Raw genomic sequence first — 24,202 nt, 5'->3', positions numbered from 1 at the left:
TCTTCTCCACACAACCTCCACCATCATATTCTATTCCACCTATAGTGCTACGTCCATGGCTCACGCTCATGTATTGCGTGAAAGTTGAAAAGGTTTGAGAACGTCAAAAGTATGAAACAATTGCTTGGCTTGTCATCTTGGTTGTGCATGATGTGAATATTTTGTGTGATGAAGATGGAGCACAGCCAGACCATATGATTTTGTAGGGATAACTTTCTTTGGCCATGTTATTTTGAAAAGACATGATTGCTTTATTAGTAGGCTTGAAGTATTATTGCTTTTATGTCAAATGATAGACTATTGCTTGGAATCACTCGTGTCTTATTCATGCCATGATTAGATTACAAGATCATGATTATGCTAGGTAGCATTCCACATCAAAAATTATCTTTTTTATCATTTACCTACTCGAGGACGAGCAGGAATTAAGCTTGGGGATGCTGATACATCTCCGTCATATCTATAATTTTCTATTGTTCCATGCCAATATTATACAACTTTCATATAGTTTTTTTGGCAACTTTTTATACTATTTTTGGGACTAACATATTGATCCAGTGCCTAGTGCCGGTTCCTGTTTGTTGCATGTTTTATGTTTCGCAGAAACCCCATATCGAACGGAATAAAAATGGACGGAGAATATTTTTGGAATATTTGGAGAATATGGGAAGAAGAATCAACGAGAGTCGGTGCCCGAGGGGGCACGAGGCAGGGGGCGCGCCTGCCCCCCTCGTGGGCCCCTCGTAAGGCGGCTGCTGCTATTCTTTTGCCGCAAGAAAGCTAATTTTTGGAGGAAAAAAAATCTCGGCGAAGGTTTCAGTCCAATCGGAGTTATGGATCTCCATATATATACGAAACGGTGAAAGGGCAGAAGACGAGAGCGCAGAAACAAAGAGAGACAGAGAGACAGATCCAATCTCGGAGGGGCTCTCGCCCCTCCCATGCCATGGAGGCCAAGGACCAGAGGGGAAACCCTTCTCCCATCTAGGGAGAAGGTCAAGGAAGAAGAGGAAGAAGGGGGCCCCTCTCCTCCGGTGGCGCCAGAACGCTGCCGTGGCCACCATCATCATCACCGCGATCTTCACCAACACCTCCGCCATCTACACCAACATCTCCATCACCTTGCCCCCTCTATCTACAGCGGTCCACTCTCCCGCAACCCGCTGTACCCTCTACTTGAACATGGTGCTTTATGCTTCATATTATTATCCAATGATGTGTTGCCATCCTATGATGTCTAAGTAGATTTTCGTTGTCCTATTGGTGGTTGATGAATTGCTATGATTGATTTAATTTGCTTGTGGTTATGTTGTTGTCCTTTGGTGCCCATCATATGAGCGCGCGCGTGGATCACACCATAGGGTTAGTTGTATGTTGATAGGACTATGTATTGGAGGGCAAGAGTGACAGAAGCTTCTACTTAGCATAGAAATTGATGCATACGGGATTGAAGGGGGACCAATATATCTTAATGCTATGGTTTGGGTTTTACCTTAATGAATGTTAGTAGTTGCGGATGCTTGCTAATAGTTCCAATCATAAGTGCATAGAATTCCAAGTCAGGGATGACATGCTAGCAGTGGCCTCTCCCACATAAAACTTGCTATCGGTCTAGTAAAGTAGTCAATTGCTTAGGGACAATTTCGCAGCTCCGACCACCACTTTTCCACGCTCGCTATATTTACTTTATTGTGTCTTTATCTAAACAGCCCCTGCTTTTTGTTTACGCGCTCTTTATTATCTTGCAAACCTATCCAACAACACCTACAAAGTACTTCTAGTTTTATACTTGTTCTAGGTAAAGCGAACGTCAAGCGTGCGTAGAGTTGTATCGGTGGTCGATAGAACTTGAGCGAATATTTGTTCTACCTTTAGCTCCTCGTTGGGTTCGACACTTTTACTTATCGAAAGAGGCTACAATTGATCCCCTATACTTATGGGTTATCAAGCCCGTACAGCGGGCCTCTACGCCTGGTATAACTCCTTTAAAGGTAGTCTTTATTGGTTTGATTCGTGAGGGATTAATGCCCATCTTCCGTACTATATCCTGGTACAGCAGGTTGAGGCTGCTTCCACCATCCATCAGGACTCGTGTTAGGTGGAATCCGTCGATGATTGGGTCCAGGACCAGTGCGGCCGAACCGCCATGGCGGATACTAGTCGGATGATCTCGACGATCGAAGTGATCGGAAATGACGACCACGGATTGAACTTTGGGGTGACTGGCTCTACCGCGTAGACGTCCCTGAGTGCCCGTTTGCGCTCCTTTCTGGGGATGTGCGTGGCGTATATCATGTTCACCGTTTTGACTTGAGGGGGAAATTTCTTCTGCCCCGCCCCCCCCCCCCCCCCGTGTTCGGCTGCCGGGGCTCTTTATCCTCGTCCTCACTTTGTGATCCCTTTTCTTTGTTTTCGGCGTTTAATATGCCAGCCTGCTTGAAGACCCAACAATCCCTGTTGGTATGATTGGCTTGCTTATCCGGGGTGCCGTGAATTTGGCAAGGACGGTCGAGTATGCGGTCCAGGCTGGAAGGTCCTTCGTTGTTTCTTTTGTAGGGCTTCTTCCGTTGGCCGGATTTGGAGCCAGTGAATCCGGCGTTGACTGTGGTGTCATCGGTGTTATCGCCATTGCTTCGGCGTTTGTGTCTATTGCGTCGGAGCTTGCCGGTGCTGTTCTTGGCCTCAGTGGGGCCTGCCTCGCTGGCTGTGTTTGTGCTACGAGCTAGCCAGCTGTCCTCAACTGCGCAAAAGCGGGTCATGAGTGTCGTAAGGGCTGCCATAGACTTCGGCTTTTCTTGGCCGAGGTGGCGTGCTAGCCATTCGTCAAGGATGCTGTGTTTGAAGGCTGCTAGGGCCTCGGCATCCGGACAGTCAACGGTCTGGTTCTTTTTTGTTAGGAACCTAGTCCAGAATTTTCTGGCTGATTATCCAGGTTGTTGAACTATGTGGCTTAGGTCATCGGCATCTGGTGGCCGGACATAAGTTCCTTGGAAGTTATCAAGGAAAGCCTCTTCCAAGTCCTCCCAGCTCCCGATGGAATTCTCAGGCAGGCTATTTAACCAGTGTTGAGCTGGTCCTTTGAGATTTAATGGGAGGTATTTGATGGCGTGGAGGTCATCTCCTCGGGACATGTGGATGTGGAGAATAAAATCTTCGATCCACACTGTTGGATCGGTTGTGCCGCCGTATGATTCGATATTGACGGTCTTGAACCCCTCGGGGAATTCGTGATCTAGTACTTCATGTGTGTAGTAGAGAGGGTGTGCGGCACCTCTGTATCGGGCCACATCGCGGCGTAGCTCTGATGGAGTCCGTCTGCGGCATTCGGCCCGGGCGTAGTTAGGTTTGTCACGTCCGAATAGGTAGCCGTCGTCGTGCCTCGAAGCACGTCCTCGCGATCCGTAGATCGATCTTGTATGTCCTGCTCTACTATCCAGTGTCTGCCGGAGGTCGTACGTGTGACCCCAGACTCTTTCGTCTCTATTTTTACGGGGCGGTGGGGCAGGCTGCTATTCGGCCTGGGTTGCCGCTTCATCCCGGCCGCGGGGTGGCCGATCGGCCGCCCTGTCTCTACCACGTGGTGGTCGTTCCGCATTACGCGAGGGAGACGTGTGCTCCGGTGCTTCCTCATCGAATTGAGGTAGCAGTCTGCGTTTCGGGTAGCTCTTGGCTGGGCGCTTGAGGCCGTATTCTTCGGCTGTCAGGACGTCAGTCCATCTATCGACAAGCAGGTCTTGTTCAGGTTGAAGCTGCTGCTGTTTCTTTTTCAGGCTCCTTCCAGTAGCTATGAGCTGAAGCTTAAAGCGCTCCTGCTCCAGAGGATCCTCAAGCTCGATGAAGTCTTCATTGCCGAGGCTTGTCTCCTCCTTGGAGGGTGGACGGTAACTATCGTCCTCCGAGTCATCTTCTATGGCCTGTTCATCAGGGTTGTCTTGCCTGTTGTCATGTTCCTCCTGTTCGGATGTAGCTCCGACAGGGTCTTTGTTGTTTTCGGCGTCGCTCGGAGTACTATTTTCTCCGGTGCCAGTATTGCAATCTTTTGAGCGACGAGGCTTAGAGCGGCGTTTGGGGCGTCGGCGCTTGGACTGCGGCTCAGAGGTCTTATTCGCATCTGGATCTTCTTTGTCGTCGCCATATCCTTTGGGTGTATCAACCATGTACACGTCGTACGAAGAGGTAGCCGTCCAACGTCCGGTGAATGGCGGGTCTTGGCCTTGCTCCTTATCGACATCGCCGTCCATACCGTCGATGTCTTCGGAGCCATAGTCAAGCACGTCGGTTAAGTCATCGACAGTGGCTATGAAGTGGGTGGCGGGTGGGAAGCAAAATTCCTCGTCATCCGTCTCTAGCTCGAACCGGACATAGTTCGGCTGTGAGTCCTTCTCCAAGGACAAATTCTTTAAAGATTTTAGCACGTCACCCAAAGGCGAGTGCTGGAAAACGTCAGCGGCGCTGAACTTGAAGACCGATAACCGATCTAGCTCGGTGTCCGCAGGGGTACATAGTCCTAAACTTATAGCCGGAGACAAGTCCGAAGTCCCATTAAAGCGATTATTGCAGGGCGTTGAGTCCATGTGCGGCTCCAACGCCGCGGACTCTGCAGCCTCGGATGGCCCGATCTTCTTCGGCTCTAAGGCCGTTGCAGCAGCAGGAACCATCTCCTGGGTGTGATCTGATGACAGATTTAAGTCACGTTCATCGGGGTGAGGGGGAGCGATCGTCGCGGGCTCAAATCCTTTGAAGATCAAGTCTCCACGGATATCCGCGACGTAGTTCAAGCTTCAGAATCTGACCTGATGGCCAGGGGCGTAGCTATCGATCTAGTCCATGTGGCCAAGCGAGTTGGCCCGCAGTACAAAGCCGCCGAATACGAAGATCTCTCCGGGGAGGAAGGTTTCTCCCTGGACAACGTCATTACTGACGATCGAAGGGGCCATCGAGCCCTTTGCCGACAGCATAGTGGAACTCTCAATGAAAGCACCAATGTCGGTGTCAAAACCGGCGGATCTCGGGTAGGGGCTCCCGAACTGTGCGTCTAGGATCGATGGTAATAGGAGACGGGGGACACGATGTTTACCCAGGTTCGGGCCCTCTCTATGGAGGTAATACCCTACTTCCTGCTTGATTGATCTTGATGAATATGAGTGTTACAAGAGTTGATCTACCACGAGATCGTAATGACTAAACCCTAGAAGTCTAGCCTATGTGAATATGGTAATGAATGTCCCCTATCCAGACTATGCTCTCCAGTTTATATAGACACCGGAGAGATCTAGGGTTACATGGGGTCGGTTACATAAGAAGGAATCTTCACAGCTGGTCGCCTAGCTTGCCTTCCACGCCAAGGAAAGTCCAATCCGGACACGGGTATAGTCTTCGGCCTTCGTATCTTCATAGCCCATCAGTCCGGCCCAATGAATAACAGGCCGAACGCCCGATGACCCCTTAGTCCAGGACTACCTCACCCGTCCCGTCCGTCGCCGCTCCGCCTCGCTTCGACACGCGCCCAGGCCAGCAATGTGTGCAGTGCCATGTAGGTAGGCAGGCTGCTAAGGTGGCGCGATGGCAGGGCCTTCACGAAGATCTGCATGCCACCATGCAGGTGCTTGCTGAGTTGGCCTGGAAGCCGCATGTTGCCACGTAGGTGCCTGCCCAGCTGGTTGGGCTGGCAGCTGCATGCGAACGGCGGCGGAGTCTTGGCTGGCGCGGGCCTAGCAGTGGTCCCGCTGACGCCTTCGGCAAGGGTCTTGCCGTGGCGTTGCAGTCATCCCCGGTAAGGCGCTTGCCGGGGGTCTTGTGGATTCCCTCGGCTGGGATCCCGCCGAGGGTCACCGTCTTCTGATCCTCATCTGATCTCATGCGTTCATGATCTTGACAAAGATATGCATGCCACCACAGAGGTGCCTCATGAGCCCTGGTTCCAATGTAGTTGTTGACAGCGTTCTGAATCTTTGGGCTCAAGGGTGGCTCGCTGAGCTAGTGTTGGGCAATTTGCCCCGGCAAGGCTCTTGCCGGGGCCGCGGAGGCCGCCCCGGCAAGGGTCTTGCCGGGGGAGTCCACCTCGCCCCTTTGCTCTTTGTGTTTCTGGTCTTGGCGTTGCCTCTGGTCGCCTTGTGCCTTTGGCTTCTCTCCGGCTTTCCTCCTCTGTCCTGCTAAGTGTGGCCGTGGCGCGTGGCTCTGACTGCCCGTGCACAAGTAAAGGGGTCAAAAGGAGAGCCCCTACTTATGTACATCAACACTATTGCTTCTATGAATATCGCTACCGCTTAGTGATAAAGTAAAGCAATTACATGGCGATTGCATTTCATACAATAAAGCGACAACCATATGGCTCCTGCCAGTTGCCGATAACTGTTACAAAACATGATCATCTCATACAACAAATTATATATCATCACATCTTGACCATATCACATCATAGCAAGCCCTGCAAAAACAAGTTGGACGTCCTCTACTTTGTTGTTGCAAGTTTTACGTGGCTACTGCGGGCTTCTAGCAAGAACCATTCTTACCTACGCATCAAAACCACAATGATTTTTTGTCAAGTGTGTTGTTTTAACCTTCAACAAGGACCGGGCGTAGTCAAACTCGATTCAACTAAAGTTGGAGAAACAGACACCCACTAGCCACCTGTATGCGAAGCATGGCGGTAGAACCAGTCTCATGAACGCGGTCATGTAATGTCGGTCTGGGCCTGTTCATCCAACAATACCGCCGAATCAAAGTATCATATGCTGGTAAGCAGTATGACTATTATCGCCCACAACTCTTTGTGTTCTACTCGTGCATATAACATCTGCGCATAGATCTGGCTCGGATGCCACTGTTAGAGAACGTAGTATTTCAAAAAAATTACCTACGATCACGCAAAATCTATTTAGGAGAAGCATAGCAACAATGGGGGAGAGTGTGTCCACGTACCCTTGTAGACCGAAAGCGGAAGCGTTTCGTAACGCGGTTGATGTAGTCGAACGTCTTCGCAATCTAACCGATCCAGGTACCGAATGCACGGCACCTCCCCGATCAGCACACGTTCAACTCGGTGACGTCCCTCGAACTCTTGATCCAGTTGAGGCCGAGAGAGAGTTCCGTCAGCAAGACGGCGTGGCGACGGTGATGATGAAGTTACTGGCGCAGGGCTTCGCCTAAGCACTACCATGATATGATTGAGGTGTGTAAATGTGGAGGGGGACACCGCACACGGCTAAAAGATCAACTTGTGTGTCTTTGGGGTGCCCCCTTCCCACGTATATAAAGGGGGTAGGGAGGAGGAGGCCAGCCAAGGTGTGGCGTGCCAAGGGGGGAGTCCTACTCCAAGTAGGATTCGTCCCCCCCCCCTTTCCTATTCCCACAAGGAGAAGGGGGAAGGAGGAGGAGAAGAGAACGAAAGCCCCCCAACCCTAGTCCAATTCGGTTTGGGCTTGGGGGATGTCGGTGTCAAAACCGGCGGATCTCGGGTAGGGGGTCCCAAACTGTGCGTCTAAGGTCGATGGTAACAGGAGACGGGGGACACGATGTTTACCCAGGTTTGGGCCCTCTCTATGGAGGTAATACCCTACTTCCTGCTTGATTGATCTTGATGGATATGAGTATTACAAGAGTTGATCTACCACGAGATCGTAATGGCTAAACCCTAGAAGTCTAGCATGTATGACTATGGTAATGAGTATCTGCCTTTTTGGACTAAGTCCTCCGGTTTATATAGACACCGGGAGGATCTAGGGTTACATAGGGTCGGTTACAAAGAAAGGAATCTACATATCCTGTCGCCAAGCTTGCCTTCCACGCCAAGGAGAGTCCCATCCGGATACGGGTGCAGTCTTCGGTCTTCATATCTTCACAGCCCATCAGTTCGGCCCATGGTTAACAGGCCGGACGCCCGAGGACCCCTTAGTCCAGGACTCCCTCAGTAGCCCCCGAACTAGGCTTCAATGATGAGGTGTTCGGCGCGCTGATTGTCTTTGGTATTGCAAGGCGGGTTCCCCCTCCGACGGCTTCCGAGTAATGTATTCGGCTTTTAATCCAATGTCGCATCCCTCGGCTTCTGTGTATCTATGACTTCATCTTCCACATGTCGGGCGAATGCGGACGGTCAGGGATTTTTTTGCAAATAACACCCTAGCCCTACAAAAAGGAGCGTCTATTTAAAGAGATTGGATCTCAGATCCTTTCGGCGCCATGCGGAGAAAATCCTCAGAGACTGCTAGGAAAGAGCATTCCAACATGGCTAATATTCCCGGCTCCTCTTCCGGTTCCAACCTAGAGAGAGGTGAGTGGGAGAGGTGCTCTGTGTCCCACAACCAATTGGAGAAGTTGCAAACACAGGGATTTCTCCCTCCTGCAGATCTGGTCCCTGTTCGAGCAGGGCTGGCCTCCTTTAATGGCAAAACCCACGCAAAGGATTTCCCCAATCCGTCTGCGAGAGAATGAGTGTGCTTCGTCCCCTATCTGCTGAGGGGCATGGGATTTCCAATTCACCCATTCCTCGGAGGGCTTCTGGAGTATTATGGCCTCCAGCTGCACAATTTTACCCCAGCCTCCGTCCTGCATATCGCGGGTTATGTCGCTTTATGCGAACTATTCTTGGGTTGTGAGGCGCATTTTGATCTGTGGAGAAAGTTATTTTGCCTTGTCCCGCGTAACCACGAGGGATCGATATTTGAAGTGGGCGGGGCCGAAATATGGCGTATTGCTGAGACCGGATACCTATCCGGCACACCGAAGAAAGCTTCCAAAGAGTGGACCTCCGAGTGGTTCTACATTGATGACGTCGTACTTCCAGATCCAGTCCGGAGAGGTCTCCCCGAGTTTGCGAGTGTTCCTCTGAAGAAGCTCCACAGCAGGCACCCTCGGAGCCTCGAGGAGGAAGATAGTGCGGAAGTTCGCCAACTCCTGAGCAAGATCAGGATGCTTGCCCAGTCCGGGTATACGATAGTCGAAGTGATGGCGACCTCCATAGTACGGGGAGTTCAGCCACTCGAATACACAGGACTTCCCATGTGGAATTACAATGGGGAAGATGACACCTCCCGCTGCGGCAGGAAAGGTCCAGACACCCCTGCCGCCCTAGCCAAAATATTGGCCGAACTGTTCAAGGGTGAGGAAGAGGAGGTCCTGCACATCACGCACAGAGAAGGATATTCCATGTACAATCCTCCTAGCTGCGTGAGCCCCCAACTTTTTTGCCCCACTCATTCCCCTCCCTGAGCTTTGTTCACTGAAGTATTAACCCGTCCATTTATAACAGCACTGGTGAAAGACTTCCGAGGGGCTTTACAGCCCCGCCCCGCAGCCCGAGGGCCACAATCGGGACCTTGACCCCGGATTCGAAGAGGATCCGGATATATTTGCGGTGCTGGAGAATGGGACATTTTACCAGACGAGCTATGACGGCACAGAGGTGGCCATCGTTGCCGACTATCCCGGTCTTCTCCCTGCTTCTCATGTAAGTAATTAGGAGACACTTTGTCTGAGAGGGCTACCGCATTCTTTATTGCTCCCCGCAGCATCCTGTGCTTAGAAGGGGAGGCGTTCGGCGCGTCGGGCCGCCACAGGGGCGTCTCCGGAGAGAGGGGCTCCCGCGTCGGGCAGGCCTTCGAAGAGGAAGGCAAACAGAGACACGGTCGGGCCTTCCTTCAAGAGGTATGGGTTTGCAACTATGCTCTTTTTAGAAGTCGCGTCCAACCGTGACTCATATGTTCATTTTGTATCAGAAAAAAGGTTCAACAGACTATGTCCGGGGACCCGGCCAGTCGTGCTTCTAATTACCAAGGTTCGGTCCCGGCCAAAGAGAAGGGGCCCGGTATGGGAGTGGCGCCAGACTATCCTTCTATCGAGGGTTCGAAAAATATGTCCGTTACCAATTCGGAGGTGGAGAGCGCCATGGATCACCGGCGCCGGAAGGCCGTTTTACGAAATCCCCGCTTCTCAAAAGAGGCGTTCGGTGCCTTCAGCTCGGCTGATGCATACATCCGAGATGCTCGAGATGGGCTTAATAGAGCCACCGAGCAACATTTGAAAGATGTGCAGGTAAGTTTACCTTGCCCGAAGTTGATAACCATGAGCCAGTAGCCCCCGAGACTTGAAGCAATTGGGACAAATGTTTAAGGATCGTTGTGTAACCAGGTTCTTATGGAGAAGAACGACTTGCTAGCCCAAGAGCTGGAGCAGTGCCGGACACAGCTAACTGCTGCTACCACCGAACTGGAAAAGTTCAAGAAGGCGTCTGATACGTCTCCAACGTATCTATATTTTTTTATTGTTCCATGCTATATTATATTCTGTTTTGGACATTAATGGGCTTTATTATACAGTTTTATATTATTTTTGGGACTAACCTATTAACCAGAGGCCTAGCCCAGAATTGCTGTTTTTTGCCTATTTCAGAGTTTCGCAGAAAAAGAATATCAAACGGAGTCCAAACGGAATGAAACCTTCGGGAACAGGTTTTTCGGAACGAACGTGATCCAGAGGACTTGGACCCTACATCAAGACATCAACCAGGAGGGCACGAGGTAGGGGGGGCGCCTACCCCCTGGGCGTGCCCTCCACCCTCGTGGGCCCCACGTTGCTCCACTGACGTACTTCTTCCCCCTATATATACCTACGTACCCCCAAACTACCAGATACGGAGCCAAAAACCTAATTCCACCGCCGACACCTTTTGTACCCGTGAGATCCCATCTTGGGGCCTTTTCCGGAGCTCCACCGAAGGGGGCATCGATCACGGAGGGCTTCTACATCAACACCATAGCCTCTCCGATGATGTGTGAGTAGTTTACCTCAGACCTTCGGGTCCATAGTTATTAGCTAGATGGCTTCTTCTCTCTTTTTGGATCTCAATACAATGTTCTCCCCCTCTCTCGTGGAGATCTATTCGATGTAATCTTCTTTTGCGGTGTGTTTCTTGAGACCGATGAATTGTGGGTTTATGATCAAGTTTATCTATGAACAATATTTGAATCTTCTCTGAATTCTTTTATGTATGATTGGTTATCTTTGCAAGTCTCTTCGAATTATCAGTTTGGTTTGGCCTACTAGATTGATTTTTCTTGCAATGGGAGAAGTGCTTAGCTTTGGGTTCAATCTTGCGGTGTCCTTTCCCAGTGACAGTAGGGGCAGCAAGGCACGTATTGTATTGTTGCCATCGAGGATAACAAGATGGGGTTTATATCATATTGCATGAGTTTATCCCTCTACATCATGTCATCTTGCTTAAAGCGTTACTCCGTTCTTATGAACTTAATACTCTATATCCATGCTGGATAGCGGTCGATGTGTGGAGTAATAGTAGTAGATACAGGCAGGAGTCGGTCTACTTGTCTCGGACGTGATGCCTATATACATGATCATACCTAGATATTCTCATAACTATGCTCAATTCTATCAATTGCTCAACAGTAATTTGTTCACCCACCGTAATACTTCTGCTCATGAGAGAAGCCAATAGTGAAACCTATGGCCCCCGGGTCTATTTTCCATCATATTAATCTTCCAACACTTCGTTATTTTTATTGTCTTTTATTTTACTTTTCATCTTTATCATAAAAATACCAAAAATATTATCTTATCATATCTATCAGATCGCACTCTCGTAAGTGACCGTGAAGGGATTGACAACCCCTTTATCGCGTTGGTTGCGAGGATTTATTTGTTTTGTGTAGGTGCGAGGGACTCATGCGTGTCCTCCTACTGGATTGATACCTTGGTTCTCAAAAACTGAGGGAAATACTTACGCTACTTTGCTGCATCACCCTTTCCTCTTCAAGGGAAAACCAACGCAGTGCTCAAGAGGTAGCAAGAAGGATTTCTGGCGCCGTTGCCAGGGAGTCTACGCAAAAGTCAACATACCAAGTACCCATCACAAACCCTTATCTCCCGCATTACATTATTTGCCATTTGCCTCTCGTTTTCCTCTCCCCCACTTCACCCTTGCCGTTTTATTCGCCCTCTCTTTTCCGTTCGCCTTCCTCTTTCCTTTTTGCCCCTTGCACTTTCTGCCGTTATGTCTGAAATTGGGGAAATTATTGTCGATATGGACAATAATAATATCATGGAAAATTCTGATGCTCCTGCTGAAGAACCCCCTACCTTGCATACAAAAAAATTCCGAATCGGTAATGGTAATATTATTGGAAAAGGAGTTATCCAAGATTTCTTTACCTGTGCCGGTGCTTTGCCTTCTATGGGTAGTTCTATTCTTCATAGAACTAGTAGTCTTGCGGACGCTATCGCCATGCTTGTAGTTGAACTTGAAAGACAATTTATGCACATGCATCCTTGCATACAAAGGATTTTCCTAGAATTTTCTAATATTGAGCATTCTTCTGTTAAGCGTGCCGCTACTATCTTTTTGTCTCATGAGTTTAGATTTATAATAAAAGAGGCCAAAGAAATCTTTGCACATTACAAGGTGGACGCTGGCCGTCCTGCCATAGAGGCTATCCTCTTTGATCAAGAAGAAATAATGCGTTTTCAATCTCTAGACTATGTTGCTTAAAAAGGTTCCTACCAATGTTCTAGTTGATAGAATTTCTGAACTTAATGATGATTTGGCTATTTGAAATAATGAGCTAGGATATTCTCTCGAGTATAGGCTCACAAAGATCTGTGAAAAGAATGCTTATAATGATGAATTGGTTGTGCAATACGACGGGCCAAAGGAGGAACCTATACCTCCTAAAGTTGATCTTGGGGACTTTTGTCCCATTAAATTTAGCCCTTTTGATTACTTTTGCTTGCCTCAAAGAAATCTTGCTGCTGAACGTAGAGAATATGAAATGAGTTTTAATGATCTATCTTATTATTATGGCGATACCTAGATCTATCCTTGCTATTATGCCTAGCTAGGGGCGTTAAACGATAGCGCTTGTTGGGAGGCAACCCAATTTTATTTTTACTTTTTTGCTTTTGCTTCTGTTTAGGAATAAATATTCGATTTAGCCTCTGGTTAGATGTGTCTTTATGTTTTAATTAGTGTTTGTGCCAAGTTTAACCTATAGGATCTTCTTGGATGATAGTTATTTGATCTTGCTGAAAATTCTAGAAACTTTCTGTTCACGAAAATAATTGTTAAAAATCACCAGAACGTGATAAAATATTGATTCCTATTGCTGCTGATCAATAAACAAATTTTCTAGGTCGTCCTATTTTGGTAGATTTTTTGGAGTTCCAGAAGTTTGTGTTAGTTACAGATTACTACAGACTGTTCTGTTTTTGACAGATTCTGTTTTTCGTGTGTTGTTTGCTTATTTTGATGAATCTATGGCTAGTAAAATAGTTTATAAACCATAGAGAAGTTGTAATACAATAGGTTTAACACCAATATAAATAAATAATGAGTTCATTACAGTACCTTGAAGTGTGTTTTGTTTTCTTTCGCTAACGGAGCTCACGAGATTTTCTGCTGAGTTTTGTGTTGTGAAGTTTTCAAGTTTTGGGTGAAGGATTTGATGGATTATGGAACAAGGAGTGGCAAGAACCTAAGCTTGGGGATTCCCATGGCACCCCAAGATAATCTAAGGACACCTAAAAGCCAAAGCTTGGGGATGCCCCGGAAGGCATCCCCTCTTTCGTCTACTTCCATCAGTAACTTTACTTGGAGCTATATTTTTATTCACCACATGATATGTGTTTTGCTTGGAGCGTCTTGTATCATTTGAGTCTTTATTTGTTAGTTTGCCACAATCATCCTTGCTGTACACACCCTTTGAGAGAGCCACATATGATTTGGAATTTATTAGAATACTTTATGCGCTTCACTTATATCTTTTGAGCTATATAGTTTTTGCTCTAGTGCTTCACTTATATCTTTTAGAGCACGGCGGTGATTTTGTTTTATAGAAACTATTATTCTCTCATGCTTCACTTATATTATTTTGAGAGTCTTAAACAGCATGGTAATTTGCTTAAGTTGGGAAATAATCCTAATATGTTAGGTATTCAAAGACTAGTAAAAAACTTTGTTATGAGTGTGCTGAATGCTAAGAGAAGTTTGATGCTTGATTATTGTTTTGAGATATGGAGGTAGTGGTATTAAAGTCGTGCTAGTTGAGTATTTCTGAAATTGAGAAATACTTGTGTTGAAGTTTGCAAGTCCCGTAGCATGCACGTATGGTAAACGTTATGTAACAAATTTGAAACATGAGGTGTTCTTTGAGTGCCCTCCTTATGAGTGGCGGTCGGGGACGAGCGATGGTCTTTTCCTACCAATCTATCCCCCTAGGAGCATGCGCGTAATGCTTGGTTTTTGATGACTTGTAGATTTTTGCAATAAGTATGTGAGTTCTTTATGACTAATGTTGAGTCCATGGATCATACACACTCTTACCCTTCCATCATTGCTAGCCTCTTTGGTACCGTGCATTGCCCTTTCTCACATTGAGAGTTGGTGCAAACTTCGCCGGTGCATCCAAACCCCGTGATATGATACGCTCTTTCACACATAAACCTCCTTATATCTTCCTCAAAACAGCCACCATACCTAGCTATTATGGCATTTCCATAGCCATTCCGAGATATATTGCCATGCAACTTTCCACCGTTCTGTTTATCATGAAACTTTCATCATTGTCATATTGCTTTGCATGATCATGTAGTTGACATCGTATTTGTGTCAAAGCCACCGTTCATAATTTTTCATACATGTCACTCTTGATTCGTTGCTATCCCGGTATACCGCCGTAGGCATTCATATAGAGTCATACTATGTTCTAGTATCGAGTTGTAATCATTCAGTTGTAAATAAATAGAAGTGTGATGATCATCATTCATAGAGCATTGTCCCAATAAAAAAAGAGAAAGGCAAAAAAAGGCCCAAAAAATATATATAAATAAAAAGGGACAATGTTACTATCGTTTTTACACACTTGTGCTTCAAAGTCGCACCACGATCTTCCTGATAGAGAGTCTCTTGTTTTGTCACTTTCATATACTAGTGGGAATTTTTCATTATAGAACTTGGCTTGTATATTCCAACAATGGGCTTCCTCAAATGCCCTTGGTCTTCGTGAGCAAGCAAGTTGGATGCACACCCACTTAGTTTCTTTTGTTGAGCTTTCATGCATTTATAGCTCTAGTGCATCCGTTGCATGGCAATCCCTACTCCTTGCATTAACATCAATCGATGGGCATCTCCATAGCTCATTGATTAGCCGCGTTGATGTGAGACTTTCTCCTTTTTTGTCTTCTCCACATAACCCCCATCATTATATTCTATTCCACCATAGTGCTATATCCATGCCTCACGCTCATGTATTGCGTGAAGGTTAAAAGTTTGAGATTACTAAAGTATGAAACAATTGCTTGGCTTGTCATCGGGGTGTGCATGAACAGAGCATTCTTGTGTGACGGAAATGGAGCATGACTAAACTATATGATTTTGTAGGGATGAACTTTCTCTGGTCATGTTATTTTGAGAAGACATAATTGCTTAGTTAGTATGCTTGAAGTATTATTACTTTTATGTCAATATTAAACTTTTATCTTGAATCTTTCGGATCTGAACATTCATACCACAATTAAGAGAATTACATTGAAATTATGCCAAGTAGCATTCCACATCAAAAATTCTGTTTTTATCATTTACCTACTCGAGGACGAGCAGGAATTAAGCTTGGGGATGCTTGATACGTCTCCAACGTATCTATAATTTTTTTTGTTCCATGCTATATTATATTATGTTTTGGACATTAATGGGCTTTATTATACACTTTTATATTATTTTTGGGACTAACCTATTAACCGGAGGCCCAGCCCAGAATTGCTATTTTTTTTCCCTATTTTAGAGTTTCACAGAAAAAGAATATCAAACGGAGTCCAAACGGAATGAAACCTTCGGGAACGTGATTTTCGGAACGAACGTGATCCAGAGGACTTGGACCCTACATCAAGACATCAACCAGGAGGGAACGAGGTAGGGGGGCGCGCCTACCCCCTGGGCGCGCCCTCCACCCTCGTGGGCCCCATGTTGCTCCACCGACGTACTTCTTCCTCCTATATATACCTACGTACCCCCAAACTACCAGATACGGAGCCAAAAACCTAATTCCACCGCCGCAACCTTCTGTACCCGTGAGATCCCATCTTGGGGCTATTTCCGGAGCTCCCCCGGAGGGGGCATCGATCATGGAGGGCTTCTACATCAATACCATAGCCTGTCCGATGATGTGTGAGTAGTTTACCTCAGACCTTCGGGTCCATAGTTATTAGCTAGATGGCTTCTTCTCTCTTTTTGGATCTCAATACAATGTTCACCCCCTCTCTCGTGGAGATCTATTCGATGTAATCTTCTTTTGCGGTGTGTTTGTTGAGACCGATGAATTGTGGGTTTATGATCAAGTTTATCTATGAACAGTATTTGAATCTTCTCTGAATTCTTTTATGTATGATTGGTTATCTTTGCAAGTCTCTTCGAATTATCAGTTTGGTTTGGCCTACTAGATTGATTTTTCTTGCAATGGGAGAAGTGCTTAGCTTTGGGTTCAATCTTGCGGTGTCCTTTCCCAGTGACAGTAGGGGCAGCAAGGCACGTATTGTATTGTTGCCATCGAGGATAACAAGATGGGGGTTTATATCATATTGCATGAGTTTATCCCTCTACATCATGTCATCTTGCTTAAAGCGTTACTCCGTTCTTATGAACTTAATACTCTAGATGCATGCTGGATAGCGGTCGATGTGTGGAGTAATAGTAGTAGATGCAGGTAGGAGTCGGTCTACTTGTCTCAGATGTGATGCCTATATACATGATCATACCTAGATATTCTCATAACTATGCTCAATTCTATCAATTGCTCAATAGTAATTTGTTCACCCACCGTAATACTTCTGCTCATGAGAGAAGCCAATAGTGAAACCTATGGCCCCCGGGTCTATTTTCCATCATATTAATCTTCCAACATTTAGTTATTTTTATTGTCTTTTATTTTACTTTGCATATTTATCATAAAAATACCAAAAATATTATCTTATCATATCTATCAGATCTCACTCTCGTAAGTGACCGTGAAGGGATTGACAACCCCTTTATTGTGTTGGTTGCGAGGATTTATTTGTTTGTGTAGGTGCGAGGGACTCGTGCATGACCTCCTACTGGATTGATACCTTGGTTCTCAAAAACTGAGGGAAATACTTACGCTACTTTGCTGCATCACCCTTTCCTCTTCAAGGGAAAACCAACGCAGTGCTCAAGAGGTAGCAGCGTCCTCTGATAATATTTCCCTCCATCGAGAAACAAAAAATTATACGCCAGCTATATTAAAACTGCTGCTTGTCTCATAAGAGGGTCATCAGACCAAATGGAAGAGGAACTGAAGGCCGCGCAGACGGGCGAAAGAGAGGCGAAGAGACAACGTGCCGCAGGCGAGCGCGTCCTGACCAAAGTCAGAGAGGAGAAAAACAAACTCCAAGATTCAAACACCAAACTGGGCGAAGAACAGAAAGATGTACGAGCTCAGCTGGCCCACTCCGTGAAGGAGAACAAAAAGCTGCGAGGCGGCATATTCAGTATGTGGCCGTATTTACCTTATAACAGTTTGGAAGTAAAAGTAGCTGATATAGCTGTGATTGCAGGTATATTGACGGGCCGTCCCGAAGAGGAGGTGTCCGGATCATCAAGTGATCTTCTACAAGGGCTGTCGCAGTTGCACAAGCAAGCTCGGCAGGCAATGCAGAGTGTAGCCAAGGCCTTATGGCCATCCGACTCCCCTCCAGGGAGTATGTAGAAGCTTGTAGAGTTGTTCAAGGGAGCGCGGCGGCGTATCCGACTATGGAAGATATCGGCCTGCCGAGAGGGTGCACGAGAGGCCTGGGCCATGGTAAAAACACGATATACCAAGCTGGATCCGAATCACATGGCCCGAGTCGGACCGCTAGGGTAAAATGGGGAAGAAATTCCCGTTAGTTTAGTATATGGCCAAGTAGAGGTGGCTGCTAGATACTCCCAACAAGATTGTAAATTAGACCGCCTGTTGGACCGTATAGAGGAGGAAGTTTTTAAGTCCTAAGTGACTATGTACTTTCCTTCTAGCTGGATTGTAAAACGATTGTCGTGGCCGACCTTTTCGCTTCGATCTCTCGACCCGAAGGTGCGGAGTGTTTCCGAATACCTGAGCGGCAAAATAAACCTGGGTATGCATGGAAACAAGGCGTAGGGGTCATAGGTGCTTGAATAGACAAGTTGTATCTGGCTAGTTATGTTATATTACATTGAAATTGTAAGAAACATCTTCCAGAGAGAATAGTTCCGTTAAGGGTTCCTTTCCCTGGGTGTGCATGCATCTATGTGCATGTCCGGACTGTGATGAAAAAGCACAGTGTGTATAACTTCTCGGGGTTCATAATGGAGCGAGTGCAAAAACATCTTTAGTTCACCGACCGAATATTCCCTTAAGAATGCTAGCTTTTGGCTTCACCCAGTCTGAGGTACACATCCGGATGACCCGGCAGTAACAATCGCAGAGGTGCTCCCTTTATGCCCTAGCCGAACTAATGGGAACGTAGGGCATAAGCACAGGAGCCAGGCAACCTAGCTTGGCCAAAACTTAAGTCATATCGATGCATATAATGGCAAAGAAAAGGTACATATGGGAGAAAATGCATATGTGATGAGCTTTATGCTCGGAAAATAGAAATAGCAAGCTTCTGTCCAAGAAGCCCCCAGGTATGATAGACGTACATACTTGAAGATGTATGCGTCGGTGGTACACAGTCTAACCGTGCGAAAGCCTTTAAGTCTAAAGAGAAAAAATGAAAAGAGAGAAAAAAGTGATGAAAACCATAAGAGGAAGGAGACGAACAAAGAGTTCGGCGCAAGGCATAGAATCTTCGGAGTCTGGCCGTGTTCCAGGGATTCGGCTCTAGTCGATTGTCAGACGCATCACGCAGGCGGTACGCTCCTCCGGTGAGAACTTCGTCGATGATGAAGGGACCCTCCCACTTGGGCTTGAGTTTGTCCTTTTTGTTCTTCGGCAGGCGTAGAACGAGTTCGCCGATGTTGTAAGTTTTGGCCTGCACTTCTCTCCTTTGATACCTGCGAGCCTGCTGTTGATAAAATGCGGAACGGACTTTTGCGACGTTGCGCTCCTCCTCCAGGGTGTCTAAGTTGTCCTGCCGATCGAGCTCGGCCTCTCTCTCTTCGTACATGCGCACTCGAGGTGAGTCATGAATAATGTCGCAGGGTAGTACTGCCTCTGCGTCGTACACCATGAAAAAAGGTGTGTATCCGGTAGTGCGATTGGGAGTGGTCCGCAACCCCTAGAGTACGGAGTCGAGCTCCTCAACCCAGTGCTTGTCTGATTCCTTCAAAGACCGCACTAGTCTAGGCTTAATGCCGCTCATAATAAGACCATTGGCTCGTTCGACTTGGCCGTTTGTCTGTGGATGATAGACGGAGGTGTAATCGAGCTTGATGCCCAGATTAGCACACCAGGTTTTCACTTCGTCGGCTGTGAAATTGGAGCCGTTATCAGTGATGATGCTGTGCGGAACACCATAACGGTGTACGACGCCGGATATAAAGTCTATTACTGGCCCGGACTCGGCCGTTTTAACTGGTTTGGCCTTTATCCACTTGGTCAATTTATCCACCATGACTAGCAGATATGTTTTCTTATGGCTTCCTCCTTTAAGGGGTCCAACCATATCCAGTCCCCAGACCGCAAAAGGCCAAGTGATGGGGATTGTTTGTAGGGCGGTGGGGGGCATATGGCTTTGGTTGGCGAAGAGTTCGCATCCAACGCAATGTTGGACAAGGTCCTGTGCATCCGCTCGGGCCGTCGGCCAATAGAACCCTGTATGGAAGGCCTTGCTAACAAGGGCCCGAGCTGCGGCGTGGTGCCCGCCGAGACCGGCATGAATCTCAGCCAGGAGCTGCCACCCCTCCTCCTCGAAGATACATCGTTGAAGAACTCCGGTAGCGCTTTTCTTATAGAGCTCTCCGTCATGAACCTTGTAGGCCTTCGAACGCCGGAAAATGTGATGGGCCTCATTCTGGTCCTCAGGAAGCTCCTTCCTGTTAAGGTAGGCCAGGAAGGGTTCGGTCCATGGGGCAATAACTGCCATGATGAGATGCGCCGATGGTGTTATTTCGGTGGCCGAGCCTCCGATGATGTCGGTGTTTTCGGAATCTGGGGTTACGTTCGGATCCGGACTAGTGTTGCCATTTCCCCCTGCCACACCACAGATGGCTTAAAAAGCCTTTCCAGAAAGATATTAGGTGGGATGGGGTCGCGCTTAGCGCCGATACGAGCAAGAACGTCTGTCGCTTGATTACTTTCTCGAGCCACATGATGGAACTCGAGCCCCTCGAACCGGGCCGACATTTTTATGAAGGCATTACGATAAGCTGCCATCTTCGGATCTTTGGCGTCGAAGTCTTCATTTATTTGAGATATTGCAAGGTTTGAGTCCCCGCGCACTTCTAGGCGTTGTATGCCCATGGAGACAGCCATCTGGAGACCATGCAATAAGGCCTCGTATTCGGCTGCATTATTGGAGTCTGTGTATAGTATTTGGAGTACGTGCTGGGGAACGTAGCAGAAATTCAAAATTTTCTACGCATCACCAAGATCAATCTATGGAGTAATCTAGCAACGAGGGGAAGGGGAGTGCATCTACATACCATTGTAGATCACGATGCGGAAGCGTTGCAAGAACGCGGATGAAGGAGTCGTACTCGTAGCGATTCAGATCGCGGTTGATTCCGATCTAAGCGCCGAACCACGGCGCCTCCGCGTTCAACACACGTGCAGCTCGGTGACGTCTCCCACGCCTTGATCCAGCAAGAAGAGAGGGAGAGGTTGGGGAAGACTCCGTCCAGCAGCAGCACGACGGCGTGGTGGTGATGGAGGAGCGTGGCAATCCCGCAGGGCTTCGCCAAGCACCGCGGGAGAGGAGGAGGAAGAGGGGTAGGGCTGCGCCAAGAGAGAGAGACATTCTCATGTGTATGGCAGCCCCAAAACCCCCAATATATATAGGGGAGGTGGAGGGGCTGCGCCCCCATCTAGGGTTCCCCCCCCCAAGGGGTGCGGCCAGCCCTAGATTGGATTGGGGGGGGGGGGGGGGGCGGCCAAGGGGGGAGAGAGGGGGCGCCCCACTAGATGGGCCTTAGGCCCATCTGAGCCTAGGGTTTCCCCCTTCCCCCCTTTCTTGCGCCCTGGGCCTCTTGTGGGAGGCGCACCAGCCCACCTAGGGGCTGGTCATTTCCCACACTTGGCCCACGCAGCCCACTGGGGCCGGTGGCCCCACCTGGTGGACCCCCGGGACCCTCCCGGTGGTCCCAGTACATTACCGATAGCACCCGAAACTTTTCCGGTGACCAAAACAGGACTTCCCATATATAAATCTTTACCTCCGGACCATTCCGGAACTCCTCGTGACGTCCGGGATCTCATCTGGGACTCCGAACAACATTCGGTAACCACGTATATCTATTCCCTATAACCCTAGCGTCATCGAACCTTAAGTGTGTAGACCCTACGGGTTCGGGAACCATGCAGACATGACCGAGACGTTCTCCGGCCAATAACCAACAGCGGGATCTGGATACCCATGTTGGCTCCCACATGTTCCACGATGATCTCATCGGATGAACCACGATGTTGGGGATTCAATCAATCCTGTATACAATTCCCTTTGTCTATCGGTATGTTACTTGCCCGAGATTCGATCGTCAGTATCCCGATACCTTGTTCAATCTCGTTACCGGCAAGTCTCTTTACTCGTTCCGTAACACATCATCCCGTGATCAACTCCTTGGTCACATTGTGCACATTATGATGATGTCCTACCGAGTGGGCCCAGAGATACCTCTCCATTTACACGGAGTGACAAATCCCAGTCTCGATTCGTGCCAACCCAACAGACACTTTCGGAGATACCTGTAGTGCACCTTTATAGCCACCCAGTTACGTTGTGACGTTTGGTACACCCAAAGCATTCCTATGGTATCCGGGAGTTTCACAATCTCATGGTCTAAGGAAATGATACTTGACATTAGAAAAGCTTTAGCAGACGAACTACACGATCTTGTGCTAGGCTTAGGATTGGGTCTTGTCCATCACATCATTCTCCTAATGATCTGATCCCGTTATCAACGACATCCAATGTCCATGGTCAGGAAACCGTAACCATCTATTGATCAACGAGCTAGTCAACTAGAGGCTTACTAGGGACATGGTGTTGTCTATGTATCCACACATGTATCTGAGTTTCCTATCAATACAATTCTAGCATGGATAATAAACGATTATCATGAACAAGGAAATATAATAATAGTAACCAATTTATTATTTCCTCTAGGGCATATTTCCAACAGTCTCCCACTTGCACTAGAGTCAATAATCTAGTTCACATCACCATGTGATTAACACTCACAGGTCACATCACCATGTGACCAACATCTAAAGAGTTTACTAGAGTCAACAATCTAGTTCACATCACTATGTGATTAACACTCAATGAGTTCTGGTTTGATCATGTTATACTTGTGAGAGAGGTTATTAGTCAACGGGTCTGAACCTTTCAGATCCGTGTGTGCTTTACGAATATCTATGTCATCTTCTGGATGCTACCACGCGCTACTTGGAGCCATTTCAAATAACTGCTCTACTATACGAATCCGGTTTACTACTCAGAGTCATCCGGATTAGTGTCAAAGTTCGCATCGACGTAACCCTTTACGACGAACTTATTTTCACCTCCATAATCGAGAAAATTCCTTAGTCCACTAGATACTAAGGATAAGTTCGACCGCTGTCACGTGATCCATTCCCGGATCACTATTGTACCCCTTGACCAACTCATGGCAAGGCACACTTCATGTGCGGTACACAGCATAGCATACTGTAGAGCCTACGTCTAAAGCATAGGGGACGACCTTCGTCCTTTCTCTCTCTTCTGTTGTGGTCAGGTCTTGAGTCTTACTCAATACTCACACCTTGCAACACAGCCAAGAAATCCTTCTTTGCTGATCTATTTTGAACTCTTTCAAAATCATGTCAAGGTGTGCGTTCTTTGAAAGTATCATCAGGCGTCTTGATCTATCTCTATAGATCTCGATGCCCAATATGTAAGCAGCTTTATCCAGGTCTTCCTTTGAAAAACTCCTTTCAAACAACCCTTTTGTCACGACCGGTTTTTCAATAAAATAATTATTGAGAGACCAATCCCTTTTACGGACCAGTGAGGAAGAATTCCTTCTCACTGGTAGACAATATCTTGGTCACAGAAGAAAAATACCAGGAGTACTGAATATAATACAAGGTTGAGCGGAGACTGCCCAACAATTTATTACAAGAACGCCGATAAAACAAGACGGCGGATAGGGTGGCATACTACTAACTCACGATAATAACGGTGGTGGAAATATCACCGCGAAGCGAGTGATATGACTCCTGAAGACTGCAGCTCTTCGAGCGTCGGAGTGAGGCTCGAGGAGACTTATTGTGGGTGGCAGAAGCGTATATAATACAAGTGACCAATATCCGGGATCGCGCAGGACTGACTGGGACTCCTCTAGGCGTCGGACGCACTATCAAACTCTTCATCCAAGAGATCGCCCTCGTCAACATCTGGCCAAATCAACAAGCCAGGTGAGTACTATGAAAGTACTCGCAAGACAGTTCGGACATAAGATATAACAAATGTAAACATGAAGCATATGGACAATTTATCAAGTGCGATCAGACATAGAGATAATAAATACTGGGTGCCAAGCGAGGGTCTGAATGACGCCTCGAGCGGAAACTGCAGAATAGTAATGCTGGTGCCAAACGAGGGTCTGAATGACTCCTCGAGAGGAAACTGCGAGAATAATAATGCTGGTGCCAAACGAGGGTCTGAATGACTCCTCGAGAGGAAAATGCAAGAATAATAATAATGCCACAGTCGGATGTCTGAGCGACATCACATAAAGGGCTTATAACAGAAAATAAAAGACGAACATGCCACAATCGGATGTCTGAGCGACATCACATAAAGGGCTTATATTTAATGTAAGAAACAAAAACACGCCACAGTCGGACGTCTGCGCGACGTCACATAAAGGGCTTATATTGAAGCTCAATAATACAATAGTCCGGGAACATAAATTATCACAAGTACGAGACAAATACAAAGTTAGTCCATCCACAGGAATAATAATTTAACTGGATTTACCACTTGAGCTTGTTCATCGGGGACATGTTTCTCACGCGGATAGATA

Source organism: Aegilops tauschii, chromosome 1, assembly GCF_002575655.3.
Source record: "Aegilops tauschii subsp. strangulata cultivar AL8/78 chromosome 1, Aet v6.0, whole genome shotgun sequence".
NCBI classification, from domain to species: domain Eukaryota; kingdom Viridiplantae; phylum Streptophyta; class Magnoliopsida; order Poales; family Poaceae; genus Aegilops; species Aegilops tauschii.
The sequence above is the reverse complement of the archived record's forward strand: the minus strand, read 5'-3'. Positions refer to the sequence as shown.